We start from the raw sequence: 19226 nt of genomic DNA, 5'->3' as shown, positions 1-19226 counted from the left end.
TATGGTGACACATCCTTGGGAGCACCTAATCTGGATTTATTGAGGTCGTAAAACTGACTTAGCGCAGCGGTACCCAGACTGTAGGATAAATAGAAGTCTTCTATTTATAATGCTGCCAATCTGACTCCACTCACAAGCACTAAAAATAAAAACTTTTTACAAAGCAAGTTGAACTAATGGGTGCTCTTTTTGCACTGTCTATGAACAGGGAGGCCTAGCAAAAAGAGATTTTTTGCCCAACTCATGCTTCTGGTTTGCCGGCGTGAGGCTGGATCGATTCAAGCTAGCACAAGTCGCACCCTAATCTCTTGCTCACCTTGCTCAAGCCTGAGCTCTTTGCAGGGTGGCTGCTGCCGGAGGCAATCTGCTGACAGCAGAGCTGGGATAACAGCAGAGCTCAGCTTTCCCAGAGCAGCCCGCTGGGCACAGCAGAAGGCTCCTGGTCCTGGTTACCCATGTGGATTTATTATGCTGAATAGCTGCCCAGCTTTTTGACAGGAAAGCAGAGACCTTGATTTTATCATTAACGCCTCTGTGGACCAGATCATAAGGCAGATACCCTGCTGTTGTGATTTAGCACCAGCCTGGCTTCCTCTACGAAGTTTTCTGGTTTTGTGTTTGTTTTCAGAGCAGGCAGGGCTTGTCTTTCCTGTGGTTTCCACCTGCTGGAGTCTGTGCTGCTACCTGGGCTGGCAGGGTTGTGTGGAAATGTCCCCGTCATGCTGGGAAGGGACGGGGACCACTCGGTAGGGGGCTTTGCCAGAGCTCTGGTACACAGAACAAGTCCTGGGCACCAAAATCTGGCTTTTGGTGCTCACTTGTCTTCAATGGACAGGACAAGAATTTGGGGTCAGAAGAGCAGGGATCAGATGTCAAATACCTCAAACCCCCAGCCCTTCTCACTGAGTCACAGCCCTCCGTAACCCTCGTACAAGCAGCCCTCAAGCCCTCATGACTTATCCACCCTCAGGCAGAGAAAAATAACCTTCTTGCTCCAGGAAGGGATGTTTTCTCAAGCCACGGTTTCTTCCCACAGAAAACCTGCCTGGCAGAGCTGGCACAGTTTTGGGTGTGGGCATTGGACATGATACAACGTGATGTAGCAGATGTTGACATGATCGGGTTTGTTGGCTTTTTGTTTTGTCTTTTCCTACCTGTGACTTCACTCCATTTGGAGAGAGCACATGCCAGACAGATGGAGGGGAAAAAACATTCCCAAGTTGGCACCGAATTTGTCCCAAATAGGTTCTCATTCAGATCAGGAGCAGCACTTGGAAGACCTCCCAAGGAAATATCTAACCTGAAGACTGACTCTGACTTATCCTTGCTTAGAGCTAAAAGTCAGGGAAATGGCATGGGCCAGGGCTCAGCCAGGATCTCAGGCTCAGAACACAGACCCCATCAGCTTCAGGACAGCATGGACCTGACCCCCTGTACCCACAGAGCCAGCACAGAGGCATTGCTGTGGCCCATGCAGAGGGTTGGTCCTCTGCTGTCTTTTGGTCCCGAGCTCCTCAGCAGGACACTGATGGACAGAACCTATTGAGGAAAGCTTGGTCATCTCCTATCTGAATTTTTCCCCCAAGCATTGTCCCAGCTGAAAGTGAAGGATGCTGTACCTAAAATAAGGGAGCTGCTCCTTCACTGATATTGGTATTTGACAGTGCTGTTTAAGGCATGACTTCCTTGAAACTTTCTTGTGCTGGGTCTTTGAGACCCTCCATCCCTTCCCACACTCACCTGTCCTGCTGCTCAAGCTATTAACTACATACCTGTGGTGTCACCTGTCTGAGAGCCAGCCAGTGGCCACCCTAAATCCCAGGCAGAGCAGGTTGTAAAGGAGCCGTAGCCCCATAAAACATCTCAGATTTCCAGTGACTGTCACTGTCTGCCTGTGGTACTGTGAGGTTTCTGCCCCAGGAGCCTGAATGTCGGTGGGGTTAACGCAGAGGTAGGTGAGATCGATAAGACCCGAGGTGAGATAAAGGCAACGCTTTTGGGTTGTATTTCTCTGGAAATGGCACTGCCTGCAGGAGTTTCAGACCCAGAGAGCCGGGCAGTGCTTGCCAGGCTGGCAGGTGGGGGCTCGGTGGCTATTGCACAGTTGGGCAGTCTTGGAGAAGAAAGCCAGAAGGGCAATTCCAGCACAGCACGTGCAGCTAAGTGCTGCCATATGGCACCTTTTGCAGAGCAAGAAGCACACAGAGAGTGAGCCACCTCCACCGCTTCTCCTTTAAATGAAATTTTTAATTCTGGTGACAGTACAGGAAGGACTTGATGATCTGAGGGGTCAGACCAGTTGGCAAGGTGGTGTTGGAGAGCCCTGGGAAAATGAGCGATAGGGAGTGCAATAATTCCCCACAGGTAATATCTCTACGGTCCTTTAAGCTGCCCCATCTACATTTGCCAGAAGGCAGGTGGCAGGAGAGCAAGAAATTTCTAAAATAAGCTCTAGTGGTAGGGAACCTGAGGTAGACCAAAGGAAAGGGTGAGTAGACTGTGTCAAGGATGGGTGGTAAAACCCTGACATGCCAAATGTGCAAGAGAGAAGAAGTGGCCACTGCTGGCCAAGAGGTGCTTTGATAAATGCTGCTGCCAGGAAAAAAAAAAAAAAAAAAAAAAAAAGGTTTGGGTATAAATCAGGAGAAGATAGGCAAGTATTTTCCAAAACCTTTTTTTTTAAAAAAAAAAAAAAAATTTAGCTCATGTAATGAGCTTGTAATTTCTAGCTCATGATACCCAGTCGTCCTTGGATCCATGCCTTCCACCAGCTTTCATGGGCTTTCTGCAGACTCAGGGCTAGCAGATTTGCTGAAGTACTAAAAAAATCAGCCTAAGGCTTGTCCATAGTTCCTGGGGGGCACACTGTCAGCCTCACAGGGAGGTCTTTGCCAGACCTAGGGGACTGCTACAGATCCATATTCTCCTCTTTTTAAAAATGAGCCATAGCCACATAACCCAGCAAGGCAGAGCAGCATGAAGAAAGAAAGGATTAGGATTTTCTGCTGCATTTAATAAAGCCATTTGTGCTCCATGTTCCCATGAGCACCTCCACGAAGCACGCTGGCATGGGAGCACCGATGCACACAGAAACCTGGATTGCTCCAGTACGTCTCTGCAGATGGAGAACCAAAGTAGGAACAAAATAAGAGCCCAAAGAGCAAAAGGTCCCTGATTCTCAGGGATCATTTCTTCGCAGAGATGAGGAGGGTGTTTGGGACAAGCTCATTTGCTTGCTCGTTTGTTCTTGGCTGCAGCGGGCTCACAGGAAGGGATGGAGATGCTCTGAGAGACAGCCGGCGGGTGGGCGGCGGGACGATGGGGAGCTCTGCAGCAGAGCAGGGCACCAGGAAGCTAGCGTGTTTGCAGGGCTGTGTGAAGGATTTTACTGATTTCTAGCAACTGGGATCTCCCTGGCAGAGGAAGATGTCTTCTCACTTGTGCTGAGCCTCTTCCAGAACCAAAAGCCAGCATTGCTAGCAGCCCTTTGCAATAGTTTGTTGTCTGTTTTATTTTTCTTAAAACCTCAGCTCTGAAAGCATATAATTGTATTACAATACATGCTTTGGCCTTTTCAAAAGATTTTTTTTTTTCCAATAAACATTTGTGATGAACCCCACTGGTGAGAGGGAAGCTCGAAAACCATGAAAGCCCAGAAGGCAGAAGGAAACAACTGTGAACAATTAACAAACCCTCCGACAAGCCATCATCTTTTGGGGACATTCATGCTGCTTGAATGCATGTGGCTGGCAGGATCACAAGTCCAAACCACAGCTGCTAGAGCTGCTGAAAGAAACTTCGTCATCTCCATCACTGCACACACATTGGGAGAGTTAAAAGTTTGCCTCTGGTACACTTCCCCCTCTTCTCACTCCAAAATCAGCTATTTTTGTTACAGCCTATAAAAATCGCCTTTTTTTACATGAGTGCTGCATGCAGCTGGCTGTGACAGGGGGGTTGCAGGGGACAGGGGTGGTGAAGGCCACCAGCAGCTCCCACGCTGGCCAGACAGCCCCTAGACATGCAGTCAGCTCCCACCACAACCTCTACACCCTCTCTCCCCGTGCTTCAGTGGGACTGAGGATCTCAGCTTCCCATCCCCGGGCTGTGACCTCACCCAGGCATTTTAGTGTCTCTTTTGTTTTTGCAGTCCCTGGGGACTTTGTCTGCCCTGAAGACATGACAGCAGGAAGCCCCCCAGCTTCTTAACCTAGTCCCAGGGTGATATCCCAGTGGGGCTGCCAGCAAAGCCCAACCTTTCCCGTAGACAGGATGTGCTTTTTATCTCAGGTTATTTCCACTGGCAATATATGCTTTAACTCTTCAACCTGCAGCTGCTGTTTGGCTGTCAAAGCAAGCTGAAATGATGCAGAGGCTCTCTCCGAAACCCTGCCCCACACACGTGGACACTTATTGTCTCAGCAGAGGACTCGGAGGCTTTCTGTGCTGCTGACCCAGCCATTAGTGGCTGCAATAATTGCAGGGGAGCCCCCATGAGAACTGCAGGGGAGGCCTTGCTGGATCTAATTTGTGGGATTGGGCAGGTTTCTTCCTCTGAAATTGTCCTCGGTGAGGTTTGGATAAGGCCGAAGGAGGGTTGCAGTGAGGGTTTGGTAGCTGGAGCAGGAGGTCTCCTGCCTGTGTGTTTATCTCCTCCTGCACTGGGCATCAGTCACCTCGGACAGGACTCCTCAAAGACAAAAGGCAAACTGTGCTCTTGGTAAGTTATATGTCCACTGCATATGGTGTAAAAAAGAGTAGATGACCTGTCTGATCATCCGAAAGGGACAGAAGTGGGTCCATCTGGGCTGTAGGAGAGGAGGAATTGAGCCTTCTGATTCCTTTGCAAGAAGGGGGAGTCCATTCATTCAGCACCACCCTGCTCAGCCTAACTTTCCCTGCTTTTTATTGATTAAGGTTTTATTGAGGCTTATATTAAGGCTTATATTATATTATATTATATTATATTAAGGCTTTTTTTTTTTTTTTTTTTTTTTTTCTGGTGCCCTCTGTAGTGAAGGCATAAGGGCTATATTTGTTTTTGGCACCGTACTTTGCCAGGTGCTAAGGGTTGTTTCTTTTGCATCACGCCCTGTTTCCAGGTGATTTAAATGCATATAAGCAAGTGCATCACCCACTAAGCAAACAGAAGGGAGGAGGAAGGAGTGTCAAACACTGGTGTGCAGTGGATCCGTCATACAGCAAAGGTAAGGACTTCTCCCTTGGGGAGAAGGTTCTGGGGTGACAGCCCCAGGTGGACCACAACAACCGTCCAAGCAGCATCTAAGGGAGCTGCTCCCCGCCAGCAGAGGCATTTGATTGCTGTATTCCTCTGAGCCACAAGTCCATCTCAGCAACCACCCACACAGGTTTGGGATGCTCGGCACCTCGCTGAGCCCCCTGCCCCAGTCCAGCAGGCGTGTCACAGAGCTGAGACCTCCATCCATGTGTTTTTCCTTGTCCTGTGCTTAGGGGAGGAAGGGAGACCTTCACAGCCACCTCTGTCTGGCAGAGATGATGTAGTGCATTTTGTTTCTCGGGAGAGATCAGGTTGCAGTCAGCACAAACATAAACCCCTGTGCTCTGTGGGCATATTATCAATATCAGCAGCCTTCAGAAGCTGCTGGATTTTGGAGCTCTTTCTCTGGCATTGACCAAATCCAAGCTCAACCCTTGGGTAGTTATCTTATGAATAAGTACGCAATGAACAGTGCAATCACAAGAATAGGTCTTGCAGATAATCTTCTTCCATGGCGGAAATATTTCACTTATTTTTATCCTTGTTTCCTGCCTGTTAGCCAGTTAATTATCCCTCACAGGACTTTCTCTAAGACTCTTTTGGGAAGGAAACTTGGCGAACACTGCCTAAATGTCCTTGTCCATTTAAATGAGAACAGAGGATTCAATTTTAGTATCTTCTGGAGGAGAGAAAAAAAAAAAAAAAAAAAAAAGCCTTTTTCTTTTGTGAAACTGTTTGGTTGTTTTTAACCCTGACTGTGATGAGCTGCCAATAACAGAGCTCTTTCCTCTGGATCTTGATCTGCCTCTGGATCTGGATCTGCCTCAACATGTGCAGAAGCAGCCATCTCTGCAGGGGGAACACGAAGAGGAGGTGCTTGCACTCCAGCATGGCCCTGCATTAAATGATGGGGCTCCTGGGCTTGCTGCTGAGCTGCTTGCCCTGTGCCGAGGCCATCAGTCCTGCCCCACATCAGCGTCACATCCCTCTGTTCTCCGAGATCAGGCTCTTCAATGGATGTCCTTGCGGAAGCATTTAAAAGTGCAAGCCATCTTTGTTGCCATAGTGACAACTCTTCTGGAAATGGGGGAAAAGCCCCAGGAGGTCAGAGCCGCACTGTGTGCTGCTGTGGATCCTGTTGGGTGCTGGCAGCCAGGTTCCCCATGCTCCCCACTGCTGCTGTGGGGCTGTGGGAGTCCCTCTGCCAGATCTGGGTGCCCCCCAAGGGGCTTAATTCACGGCTTCTTTGGGCTCCTGCAAGCTCAGGCTGGGGTTTCAGGTAGTAGAATAGACAGTCCTGTCCTCCCTTCTGTTTCCTGGGTGCACACGTGCCCTGCAATGCGTCCCTCACCCCATTGCAAAAGCACCATACTCCAGGAGGAGTATGAGGAGCAGCTGCCTGCATAGGATGGGAGAAGTGCTAGGAATAGCTACAGCATTACCTAGGGCCATTTCTGTGGTTGCTGCAGTTCATCTAAAAGTGGAAACTGCCAGGAAGGAGGGCATCCTGCCCATCTCTGCGCAGTGCTGCTTGTATGTCTGTCCTCACGGGACTCCGTGTGTCCTACCCCAGTGCCAGGCTGTAGGTGTGCTCATTCCTCAGCTGGAGGCAGAAAATATCCCAGGGATGGCAGCTGAAGGGGTTAATGGAGGAGGCAGTAGCTCCCAATACTTAAAATCAAGCTGCTCGGTTGGAAAGAGTGTTACAAAAGGACAAATCCTTCAGGAGAAAAGTGGGACAAGTGATGCAGGGCTTCCCACCCACCAAAAAGTTTTGGAGTCCACAGTTCCCTGAATTTCCAGGAAGAAAGAAGTCCTTATGGTGGAGATCAGCTGGATTAATCCCGAGCAGTTTGAGGATATGGTTTTTATGCAAATCTGTAAGGAAGGCTGGGTTATCCTTTTAGGTTTCTGGCACCACAATAGGAAACTGCTAATGAAGGATACTCAGATACTCACATATTGACTTTTGGGGTTCTGTCCTCCACCCTGACTCTTCTCATTGCTTCTTAGGAAGAGATAGTCTTTCCCCAGTGAGTTTATAGTCTGTGCACATAACCCGGGGGGGATCTGAATTGCTGCCTGAGCACAGGGACGGGGAAAAAACACCATAGCCCAGGCTGTAATTTTCCATATGTTAGGCATTTACGGTGCTTTCTGTGACAGTGATATATCAGCAGCCAGTGTGCTGGTTGCTGGGATTTCACGTAAAGCTAAGGAGGACATCGGTCCTTGACTTACTTTTTTGGCTTCTGTCTCTTATGTGGCTTCACCAGACATCAAATGCATCAAGATTTGGCTACGCCTACTCCTTCCCTGTCTCCAGAAATTATTTCCAATGTTACTTGACACGAAGGTACAGTTAGGCAGAGCCTGGAAGCCAACCAAGTCATTGCACCTTCACGGCTTACTGAGCCTAAGTGAATCCCAGCAGCAGGAAGCGCACATGCTGCTAGGCTGTGGGATGTGTGAGGTAGAAAGTGCTCATTTGAACCAATTGCATAAAGCTCATCTTATCCTGTATTGCAGAAGGGTATGGGCTCAAGCAAAGCTAGTGCTGGCAGAAGACCAGACATTTCTTTGCCACTTGGTCCTTCATCTGCACGCCAGGTCAGACTTGCATGGCGCACAGCAGTCCTACATGCCCCAGGGAGCTTATACAAAATGATATGGAAAAGGATAATGTTTGCTTCTAAAGGTTCATCATCTTTTTTGTCTCCAGTATGTTGAATTAGCACTTCTCTGTCTGGTAGGAGCTTCTGCTGAGTTGTCATTATTTCAGTCATGGGGTGAGGGGGAATTCTGGTTCTGCTGAAACCAGCGGTGCTGTTCCAAATGGTCGGGATCCTACTTCTTTTCTCCCCAAAACACATGTCACTGTCCTTGCCAGACTGAGCTAGTTTTCCTGAAAACAGTAAAGCATGTTATTGCTCATCAGCAGTACACTAACCTGAGACAGATTTGGGTAAATTTTCACTTCAGAAGCTCAGCATCGTTTTGAACCTGTTCTAATTTGGACTAGGTGACATTGGCTGTGCCAGAGATGTTCTTCATACAAGAATGTGTCACTGGGCATTTGTGTCAGAGGAATGATGCCCATTAATTTCCTTTCCATTTGCAGACCCAGCTGTGCGTTCATCTTTTAAAAGCTAAGAGGTAATTAATGTAGAATTTTCTTCCCCAAATGTAGAAACATCACTGTCTCCTACATATACATGTTCACATCATTATTTGCACCCACCTCCACAGCCCAAGCCAAGGACAGATGCCTTGTTCTAGCCCCAACTCCTTGTTTCTGGCTTCTCTGACCTAGTGGCCAGACTGGTTAGATGGAAGGACCTCTTTTAATCAAGGTAAGCCAATATTTTGAGCTCAATGTGAACAGCTCAGAAGAACGTCTAAGTTATACTGCAAGCTTGAACAGATGGAGCCAAAGTAACTTATTATCATTTTTGATAAGTGATTTTTCTGTCTAATGAAGTAAACAAACCTGAGAATTACTACAAAAAATTCAAGCAGGTGGGAAACAAGGTAAAAGAGAGTCAACAGGATGTGTTCAGAAGTGAACGGCACTGCTCAAGGCTTCACTTTGGAACCTGTCCTCGTTAACATCCTCTTTAATGAGCTGAGCATGCATGGAGGAACGTATGGATCACTTCTGCAGATGAGACAGTTGAGATTGTTGCCAATGTGGAAGAGGATCTCAATGTCACACAGGAAGCATGGAGCAACCTGGGGTGCTATTACAGAAGCAGTATGAGATACCACAGTGTGTTTGGATCTATTAATAAAAACTTCTCCCATTAGCTGGATGCTCAAAATTACCAGAGGAAGAGGAAGTGGGGCAGTAACTAATTGTAGGATAACTATAGGCACAGGCGGATGTTACTAACACAATCCTCAGAGATGTACTTAGCAGAGAGGGATGTGTTTCTGCCTTTGATTACACCTTGTCCTGCATGTTGCTTATAGCTCAGGAAGAGCAAACTGCCAATGGAAATGGTGTGGAAGAGTAGGCAGTGGAGGCATCCCTGTCCTTCACAGGGATGTGAAACAGTGGGCTTGTGAAAATAGAAAACTAAACTTTATATGAGTACAGTTCTGACCCTCACCTGCACCCTTCATGGGATATCAATGAGGGAGAAAGGTCCACACGTTAGGACAGTGTGCCTCAGGACAGATTAACGTGGGCTGGATATGGATCAGGCATGGGATGGGATATCAGTGTGGTTCAGAGCCGTGTGGGGAGGAGAGAGTTTCTGGACCAACACTCAAAGAGTTCCATCCCATAGGAAAATTATGAAATATAATTTCTTTCTCCATCGGTGCCTGTTTCGTTATTGTGTTACTTCTGAGAATGGGAGCTGTGGCAGGTCATGCACTTTTTGTCTATGTCCAGAAAAGAGAAAAGTGAGCAACGTCAGAGGTTTGGCCCCTTTGGCAGTGTTTCATTGACACTATGCCTAGAGAAGCAATACCTGTACTTCATGCACAGTGGAAGACACCTACTGCCCTGCATGCCCTATCCTACTTAGCATGAGTCCTACTAGCAGCACAGTGGCCAACCACAGCTTTTAAAAAGTTCTAAGTCAAATAGACATTCTCCAAGGATTTTTCGTGCAGTCATTTGGGGCTAGCTTTGCTAATTATATGTAATATTGCTGCTTAGAATGAATATAGTCTCTTCCCTGTCCTTGTGTTGAGGTCATTGATGTTGTTATGATAGTGCTGTACCCATGGAACAGCTATTCCCACCCAGGAAAACTACTGTCCTAGACTAAAGGGCATGCCTAGGGCTGACTGAAAACTGGCAAGAAAGAAGATTGCATCCTAATGGTTTCACTTTACCAGTGCGACATCTACGCCCGCGTGTGTGTACTCGTCTGTCTGCATGTGTATCTCCTCTAACCATCTTAGCTGGCTCCATTTCCAGCCTCCCCAACCCTGTAAATTCTCTGTTAGCTGCCTTCCCAGCCTACCACACAGGAACACCATTAAGGTTATCTAGGCAAGGAAATGATCCCACATGCCTTTTGCAGATTAGGTTAATACTTAAGGGTCACATGAGTTAGATACTCCAGTATTAACCTGCTCCAAGTACCAGAAGGAAGCACCTTAGTTGTCTAACACCCCACCATCAGTGCAGTGGTTGAATTGCTCTCCATAGGAGCTTCATGCCTGGGGCTGCTCAGCAGTATTACTCCTTCCCTTTGGGAGGAAGAGGATAGGAACAGGGTAAGAAGTGCACTCTCAGCAGGTAGCTTGCTTGGGAACTGTGTACTTGCAGCTCTGCAAGTCCCTCTGCCCCGTGGGACTTGCTGAGCCCAGCCCAGGACATGCCCTGGCACAGGGCTCCCTCCAGATGCCAAGTTCTGAGCACAGATGACCCTCTAGCAAAGCAATGAGGTTTTTGGACCCTTCAGAACACACAGAGGAAACCTTGTCTTTTGGGGAGCCTGGTCTGCCCCAGAACAAGACTTCCTAACCATCATTGCTCTTTGGCACATCTTCAGAGCTCTGTGTTTAGCCCCTGTACCTCATTTGCAGCAACCAAAGTTAATACTGGCAAGCAAAGACATCCATTATGTATTTGCAAAACGCCTATGGGCAGGCACTAGCTAATGAATCCATAAAGAAAGATATTTTTTTTCAGTAAATCTAAACGAACCCTCACTGAGGGCCCACAAAGCGGAATTGTGGTTCCCATTGCTTTGAGAGGTTGGTGGGAGGATTTTTTTTTCACAACATGCAGGCACCAGATACTGTATCCAGTTCAAAGGCGGTAACATAAATCTCGATTTCCACCGGGGTTGTTAACATAATCAAATATTCATTTATAGCACATATTGGCAAATAAAGGCTTGACATGCAGTAATTCACCCCCAGCGTGTTCCATTTAATGTGATTATTCTTCAGAGTAATCAAGCCTCCTTTGCCTAAGCTGAACTTCTGATACGAGCCCGTGCACACCTGCAGTGGCTGCTTGTTTCCTGGGGAGCTGTGCCTCCAAGGGAGCACACAAAGTGGGGAGTACAGCCGGATGAGCCTTGTGGTAAATCTGCCAGCCACACTCACCTGCTAAGCACCCAGCCCTGAAAACCTGCCTTTTGGCTACACTTGCCTGTGTTCATTTCCCTTCAGGAGCAGAGAAGCTCACAAAGATTTAGCTGCTGTTTCCGGACAGGCATCTCTTTCCCTGTCCATGATCCAGGCTGGCTTTGCCCATCTATTTTGCCACATCGGCCCTACTTCTCTCCCATTTCCTCCCCCCGCAGCCAAAAGGTCCTGTTGTCAGCTGCACAGAAGCAAGCCTGAGACTATGAGACATTTTTCATTAGTCAGCAACAACCATTTCGGGTTTCAAACCAGCCAAAGCAATGAGTCCCAGCCTCTAAATATTTACAGGGGAGGCAGGAAATGAGTGCAAAGGGTGGTGGGTTTGTAGGGAGGTTTTAGAGCTGTGCAGGGGGTGCTGAGGAGAGCTGGGAGCCAGACAGTGTCTGTGAGGTCCTGCAGGAGGGGGAGACCTGATCCTGCCAGGGGTGCAAGCTGCCAGCTCTCCTCACACTGGTGATTATTCACCTCAAAGCACTCAGCAAGGGGCCCAGCCCCGCACCTGCTCCTCTGCAGCCTCCCAGGCTCGTGGACACAACGGAGCATAGATGGGTAAGCAATGCCCTCCATGTCCCAGGGACTGGTAATTGCATTTGCATTCTTGGCTTGCCGGTCACCTCAGTGAGCATAGCTCAACCATAGATTCCTCAGCAGTTGCAGGACCAATGCCATATGCGTTCCTTTAGCCTAGTATTTTATAGTTTGTTGCTGGCTTCCCATAATGCAGGAATCCTCTGGCCGGCTGTGCTCTCCAGTGACACTGTCCCAAGGCAAATGGTCGTGGAAGGTGCCGGAGCAGGTTGGGTAAGGCTGATGGTTGGATTTGATGATCCTGAAGGTCTTTTCCTACCTAAATGATTCTCTGGCTCTCAGGAGAGCACAACAGTCACCACAGATCTGTGTGAGTGACTGACTGTGCTGGCAGCCTTTTGACCTTGTTTAAATGGTGGACGATGTGTTGTGTTCAGCATCGTTTCCTACCAGGTTGAACAGTGTGGTCTCCATCTCTCTGTATTTTCCTGAGAGACAATCTGACCTGTCTGCAATTTGTAGACTACAGCCAGAGCTGGGATCGGTGTCCTGCTGCCAGCACCAGGTACCTGAGTCCCTGTCCCCTTGTGGGGTCAAGAGGCCTGCCTGGAGGATGTCAACACATCCAGTCTAAGCTTATCCTGATCATCCCTGCCAGCATATTTCCCATGCTCTTTTTGCAAGACATTCAGTGATCAAGCCACTGTAAAACATGCAAATCATGTAAAGCGATTTAAATGACTTAAAATGTGAAAAATGTGTAAATTACTTTTCCAGCTTCTGTTTAAGAACTTGTCTGAATGAATACCCTGACATGCATAAATATGGAGAAATAATGTCTGCAAATCCAACCCTATTTCTAATGTCTTTCAATGCAAAATTTTAACTTCCCTCAAAGGCAGCCCAAGGTCCAAGGGAGCAGTGAGGCAGTTCTTCAAAAATGACTTGGCAAAGAAGGTGGGAATGTAGCGGGAAGAACTAAAATATCAAAATGTAAATTATAGAAAAGGAAGTTTAGGCTGATGCACACAAGGAGCTTCACGGTGCTTTGGGAGGACCTACTACTCGCATCCTATGTGTCATTCACTGTGGGTGAAGATGTTTTTCCCTTTCTGGATAATGATAAATGATCCACTCTGAGCTACAGGGCTGGATATTTGGTGCGCTTACAGTGGGTGGGTGGGAGGGGGGTGGATAATCTGTGTATTTATGCTCTTCTCCATGCTACTTCTCTCTTGAGGCTTTCAGCACTGACCAATGAACTGTGTCAAATCTTCCCTTGTCATCATTTTCTTCAATGGGATTGTAGGCAGTTTGAAGCCACGTCAGCTTCACTTGAGCTTTTGAGAGCATCAGGGAGAGGAGGCAGTAGCAGACTTCCAGTCATCTTGTTCTGTCCCATGTCTTAGATGTGCTCATGCCTCTTACCCAAGAAAGTTTACAGAAGGCACTAATTTAGGAGACTTAACCTCCTAAGTGTTCACCTAAGTGTTCAGGGCTTGTGCCCTGGGAGATGGGAGAAAAGTGTATCCCTTGTAATGATGTGAGGTTGCAGGACGATAATGGAGAGCACTCGACAGATCTCTGTGAACAAGGCTGACCAGCCTCAGCTGACTGCTGAAGCTGCAGCACCCGAGACACAACAGCACGGCCAACACTACTGTTGGACCTTGTCTGATGAAAGACCTCTATCCTGCAACCCTTGCTGATCTGCAGAGCAAGAAGAGTCTGTGCCAGGCACTTACAGCTCTCTTGTTCTAGCCCTTGGACTTGCTGTGTCCTGACTTTTGGCTTCCAGCACAGCCTGAATTTTCTCCTGAGCAGACCTCATGTCTCTGTCTTGAGTTTATCCAGCTGTTATCAACATATGTGCTTCCTTGGTGACTCATGCCCTGTTCCCTAACCACATCCCCTTCTCTCTTATGCCCCCACCCACCACAACTGAGTCACTTGGCCTCCCGTGACAAGCCAGGAACCCCTTCCTTCAGTCAGGCATGTAGAAACTTCGAGCTGGGTCCAACATAAGCACCTCTGGACTTCCTTTTTCAAAGCAGTCTACAGAGCAAGATCTCACTGGCTGTTAACAGGCTGGTCCTGACCTGCCTATGTTCAGCGTGCAGTACCTAGACCATATCTATACCCAGACTCTTTTGCTCCCTGTGTGTGCAAAGGGAACACTTTAGAGCAGTGTTGTCCTCCCTACTGCTCTTCGGTTACCCAGAAGGACCAGTCCATCCCTCACTGATGTAAGCAGAGGTTGCTCAACAGTCTTGGCTGGCAGGACAGAAGTAGGTGGCTCAGTGGAGGTGGGAGCTGAGAAAAGGTCATTGTGCAGTCTTAGTCCTCCTGATCCCAGAGCCCTTCCCCTCTTTTGACTCTTCAGTAACTCATGGGAAGTGACTTTATGGTTTTATCCCAGGGCCCAGTAGCTGAAGAGCAGCTCAGTGTAATCGCCACCGAGCCCGGTCTTTTACAAGCTTCACTTCCCAAGCAACGTGTTTGTGCACTGAAACACAGCCACTGTCAGCTTGCTTTGAAGGTCTGCCACACAGCCAGAAGGGTTTGGATGTGTGGTTAACAAGCCAGACCGAGTTGGTATTCAAGCTGAGTGCATATTGGTAGCTATTTTCCCTAATGCTTCCTGTTTATGGTCAGTGGCTCCATCTATCATATTAAGCTTTTGTTAGACATTTTCTTTGTCAATGGACAAACACACAGGGTTTTAATCACCATCTTCTCTTTATGCCAAAGACTGTTATTTCTAACCTAAAGTAACTCATTCAGGGCTGTGATTTTTATGGAGTGCAAATTTAGTGGGAGAGGAGCTATATTCTTAATTTTTTCCCCGTAGATCTGAAACATTACCTGGCTTCTTTCCCAGTGTCATAATCTTCAATTAAAACACATTTTCATCTGCTCGTGGAAGACATTTTAGCACAAGGGGAACACTGAAAATAGAAGTGTGTGTTTCCTTTTGCACACTGATGAGAGAGTTGCTGTTGGGCACCTTAATTTAGGGCTATCTCTGTCCCTCACTGCTACATAAGATGAGATGGTGGTGCAATGTCTCATCTTCACAGGACCTTTGTGAAGTGTAACTTTGCAGGCTGGGAGGGGTGCAGTCAAGATAAAAACATAAATTTGTCTCTATAGGAAGGTAATGGTATAAAATTAGATGAATCCTAGGAGGTATTTAAGAGATGTGTGGATGAGGCACCAAGGGATGTGGTTTAGTGATGAGGCTCAGTAGGTCAGGTTGATGGTTGGACTTGGTGGTCTTGAAGGTGTTTTCCAACGTAGGTGATTCTATGGTTCTATTTTTATATGGACATCACAACTCCTGGGTGACTGTCCTTGGTTTGGGGTAAGGTGAACTAGCAAAAAAACAACCCACAGACCCTTTCCTTGGAGGAGAAATACAGTGTAGGTGCATTTCTGGGCTGCGGAAAGCTGGGTGAAATGCTACACCTTCTGCTTTAGTCATCCTGTGTGAGCAGACTGGGCCATGCCTATCCTGAGGTCAGACATGGTGGAGGAGGAAGATGGTTATCTCGTTGGCCATGATACTGATGACTAAAATGTAATAATATTCCCCCACACATCCCACCAAAGTCTTTCAGACAAACTTGGACAACTTTGGATGTTTCTCATAAAATCAGAATTGTGTTTTTTCTGCTTGGCACCAGATGAGTTGTGCTGGCTCTGTGTGCCGTGCCCTCCCTTGAGCGATGCAGAGCTTCCTTTAGGGAGCTGTGGTAGGACAGGGAGCTGGACCCCCGTGTCCCATCATGTCCCTGTGTCCTGGGAGCACTGGTCAGGAGCAATGACATAGACTCAGGACCAAGATGAACTCTGTCCTGTCCCAGATTTACACCAGAAGAAGATCCTCCTGCTGTAAACACCTTTCTGCTGAGACACCCAGGCTAATTACCATGTTGCTGCCCTCCTTTGTTCTCTCATTTTCTCTTTTTGACTCCCCTGCTGCTTCAGACGTCCTTGTGAGGTCCCTTCCTGGCCGTCAGGTCTGACAGCCTGTGGGTCTGACTTCTCCCTCGGACTGGAAGAGCTTTCCAGATGTGTGCACAAGATGTAAATACCACCTCAACACTACCACAAAACATTTCTTCATGCAGAAAAGGAAAGCAGAAATCCAGCGTTTCGGTTTCCTGCTGAAGGAAGATAGTGCTGTATCCCTCCCAAAGGCAGTTGTTCAGCTCCAGAAACTATTTAGGGTGACATAGGAGTGGGATGTTCCAAAATTCTTGGAGACTTGATGGAAATGCAGTTGTGGGAAACCAATCATTGCTCAGAAATGTCTTTTGTTTTACTGGTGATATTTTTTCCTCTCTCTCCTCAGCTTGCCTTATATAATTATAAGGGTGGTGAAAGCTCAAAAGGCAAGGCTTGATTGCAGCAATTAACTTCCCCAGACACAGATGCTGAATGATTGTGAGCTTGGGCCTGTCTCTTGGCTGCTGCAGGCTACTGGAGTGATTGCTGGCATTCAGGAGTGAACCGCACTGCCCACCCCAGCATGTAGGGAGGGATGCTAGATCCCCATTATCAGCATGGGACAGATACGATCACCAACATCCACTAATTGCCCAGGTCACCGTGGCACTTTATGGTGTTTAGAGACCCAGCTCCCCTTGGTTTCAAAGTGATTGCGTTGCCTGTTATTTATCTCCATGTTTTCTCACTTTGACCAGAAGCACCCAGTAGGGTGAAAGGTAAAGACAGGTTTCCCCTTTTTTGTGCTAGGGACCCGAACACAATCTCAATGCTAGCTAGGATCTATGGAGAGCTTTCTGTGGAGAGCAGAGGAAGGATCAACAAAGTCTGTCTGTGCCACATCAGATCTGGGAGCAGTGGTGGAGGTTTACAGCTCAGGAATTACCAGCAATATGGAGAAGCAGTGGAGGGATTCATGGTTGGTTTGGGCAGAGCAGATCCGCTAGGAAAGCCAGAAATGCTGCAGCGCACGTGTGGCTGGAGGAAGCAGAGTTCATGGGAACAACACTTGCTTGCAGGCTAGATCTGGGGGTTTTGGAGTGGGGAATTTCCAGCTGATCTTCGGCTTCTACTGAGTGCCACTGCATGTGCAGTTTTTCTGTAAAAAAGAAAACTGGTGAGAAGAATCCTACCTGATGCTTTGCAGACCAACTCAGCAAGGCCTGGGTTTCTCCTGAGCAACAGGACATCACCAGGTCTTACCCAGGGTTGCCTTGGGTGCCATCAGTGGGAGTGTAAATATTTTGAGGCAATTTCCTACAGGCAGACTGGGCGTGCTCAGCTTCCAGGATCAGGGCACTGAATTCATCATGGCTGAGGGTCTCAACTAAATTGGGGCAATTTTTTTCTCATTGGGTTTTGAAGCACCATGCTTCAGCCTTTGCCTAAATAATTTGAAAGGGGAGGAGGAGGGTAGACCTTTGGGGAAGGCAGTAGCAAGTTAACAGTAAATGATAATGATAAATGTCCTTCAAGAGGAACCAGCCTGGATGGCATGACAGTACTTCTCAGGACCCTGAGGTCTGGGGAGAGGCCCCGACCCTGGCAGGTAGGTCTGCATCTGCAGCAGTAACCAGCTGTGCATCTGGGTGCCTGCTATGGTTGCCCATTCTGTCCTGGAGCACCAGTACCTGGGGCTGGTTTCCTCCTGCCTGGGGCTGTGGTGACAGCCTGGGGCAGGGCTGGCTTGTGGGGGACAGCTGAGAGGCAGGATGGTTCACAGGCAGCCAAATTTGTGTGGCTCCTCGCAGCCAGGAGAGTGGTGTGGCTTACATCGGCTCCAGATTTATGAACCTTTGTCTTTGTTTCTGTTTGCAAACCAGTTCCAGTTTTTTAAGCTGTTTTTTTTCCCATCCCCTCCAGCTTTCAGCTTGTGTCCATGCCTGTTGTCTACCTCCTCTGAAGACATCAAATACTTGGGCCACTCCGATCCCTCCCCCAGCTGCAGGTCTGTTTGGGAACTCAGTAGCGGGCTCTGTCACAGGGAAAAGCAGGATGCTCAGCCACAGACAGGCCATGCTGAGTTCAGGGCAGTGCTGTGTCTGGGAGGCTCTTTCCTTGCCAGGGTAGCAGGATCATTCACTACATCTGCATTTATTACAGCTCATAGACCTGGTTAGGTGACACTAGTCCAGTGACACCTCCTGGGGACATTTCCATGGCACGTGTCCTGTACAAGCATCCAGCAGTGGGAACTCCCCATGGCCAGGACGCTCAGAGATACGTCAGAACTGCTTTCTTCCTCTTCTCCCTTGGGGCTCAGAGTTCTTGCTGAGGCTGTAAGGAGCATAACGGGATGCTCCCGCCCTGCCTTCTTCCCTGCATCAGGGCTTTGTGCATGCAGAAGCAACTGCTTGCCAGCTCTCTGCATCCCAGGGCCCCTGTACAAAGCTCCCTTTCACCTTGGAGCATCCGGAAAACATAATGGGGCAGCAATTACTGGGGCGGGTGCAAACTCGGCTCTGGGAGATACATGGCGGGGAGCCAATTATTGTTAATTAGGCATGTTGCTGTTGGCTAGCCTGGGCTTTTGCTGCTGTGCAGGAATGTGTTTGCACCAGGGGAGTTTTGTGGCTGGCTGAGCTGCTGCTGGGAGTCACAGTTCAGGCATGCTTGGGTCAGGTGCTGGCCAGAATGGCTGCATCCAAAACCTCACGTGGGGCAGATTTCACACCATGCTTACCCTTCATGCCTTCTTCAAGAAGGAGATGAGGCACCAGCCAGGACACCTGGCAGCTCTGCAGCCTGGAGGTGATGGAAGTGCAGCGGGACATGGCTGACCACTGCAGCGGACATGTGCTGAGATCCTCCTGGACAGAAACATCTTGCAGCTGTTCTGCACTCTCTGCTGGACCAAAAATAGTCTGCTTTGTGGTTTCTCTGCCCTGTAGTTTCTGCACAGAGTTAGGGAACAATCAGACTGACACAGTAAAATGAGGAGAGCTCTTTTGAACCACTAGAACCAAGTGTCTTCTGGTTTGGTTCCAGTTTGGCACAAAGCCGGGCATCCAACCTGTCAGTTATTTCAAATGGCTGCTGAGCTGTGACAAGGACAGCCATAGCTACCAGATCTCTTAAGCCCTTGGGAAAGAGCAGGGTGGATTTCAGTGTGAGGAGGGATTGCCCCAGCCTGGCCGTGCTGCCCCTAAAGGACCTGCAAGAAGCAGAAATGAGGTTGCCGAAGGAGCACCCCTTGGTCTTTGCTCCTCAGAGCCCCAGGCAGGGACTTTGCAAAGAGAGTAGAGACACCTGGCCACCCATAGCCAAAGGAGGCCTGGAGGATTGCACAGGGACCATCTTCTTCTCCTCCCTGGAGTGCTGTGGTCTCCAG

At 48.4% G+C, this 19226-nt stretch overlaps 1 long non-coding RNA gene across 2 annotated transcripts; it reads left to right on the top strand.

Annotated features, from left to right (window-relative positions):
* Positions 1-1039: 1039 nt before the first annotated feature.
* On the top strand, positions 1040-18786 carry LOC118169937. Of its 2 annotated transcripts, none has more exons than XR_004752379.1 (4): positions 1040-1219; positions 1333-1951; positions 17759-17843; positions 18598-18786. It is a non-coding gene; the product is annotated as an uncharacterized LOC118169937 (long non-coding RNA). The 2 variants fall into 2 exon arrangements; XR_004752378.1 differs by having other exon boundaries at positions 17759-17860; positions 18006-18786.
* Positions 18787-19226: the final 440 nt, after the last annotated feature.

The sequence above is a fragment of the Oxyura jamaicensis genome, chromosome 7 (assembly GCF_011077185.1).
Source record: "Oxyura jamaicensis isolate SHBP4307 breed ruddy duck chromosome 7, BPBGC_Ojam_1.0, whole genome shotgun sequence".
Taxonomy (NCBI): domain Eukaryota; kingdom Metazoa; phylum Chordata; class Aves; order Anseriformes; family Anatidae; genus Oxyura; species Oxyura jamaicensis.
Note: the sequence above shows the minus strand (reverse complement) of the source record. Positions and strands in the feature narration are given on the sequence as shown.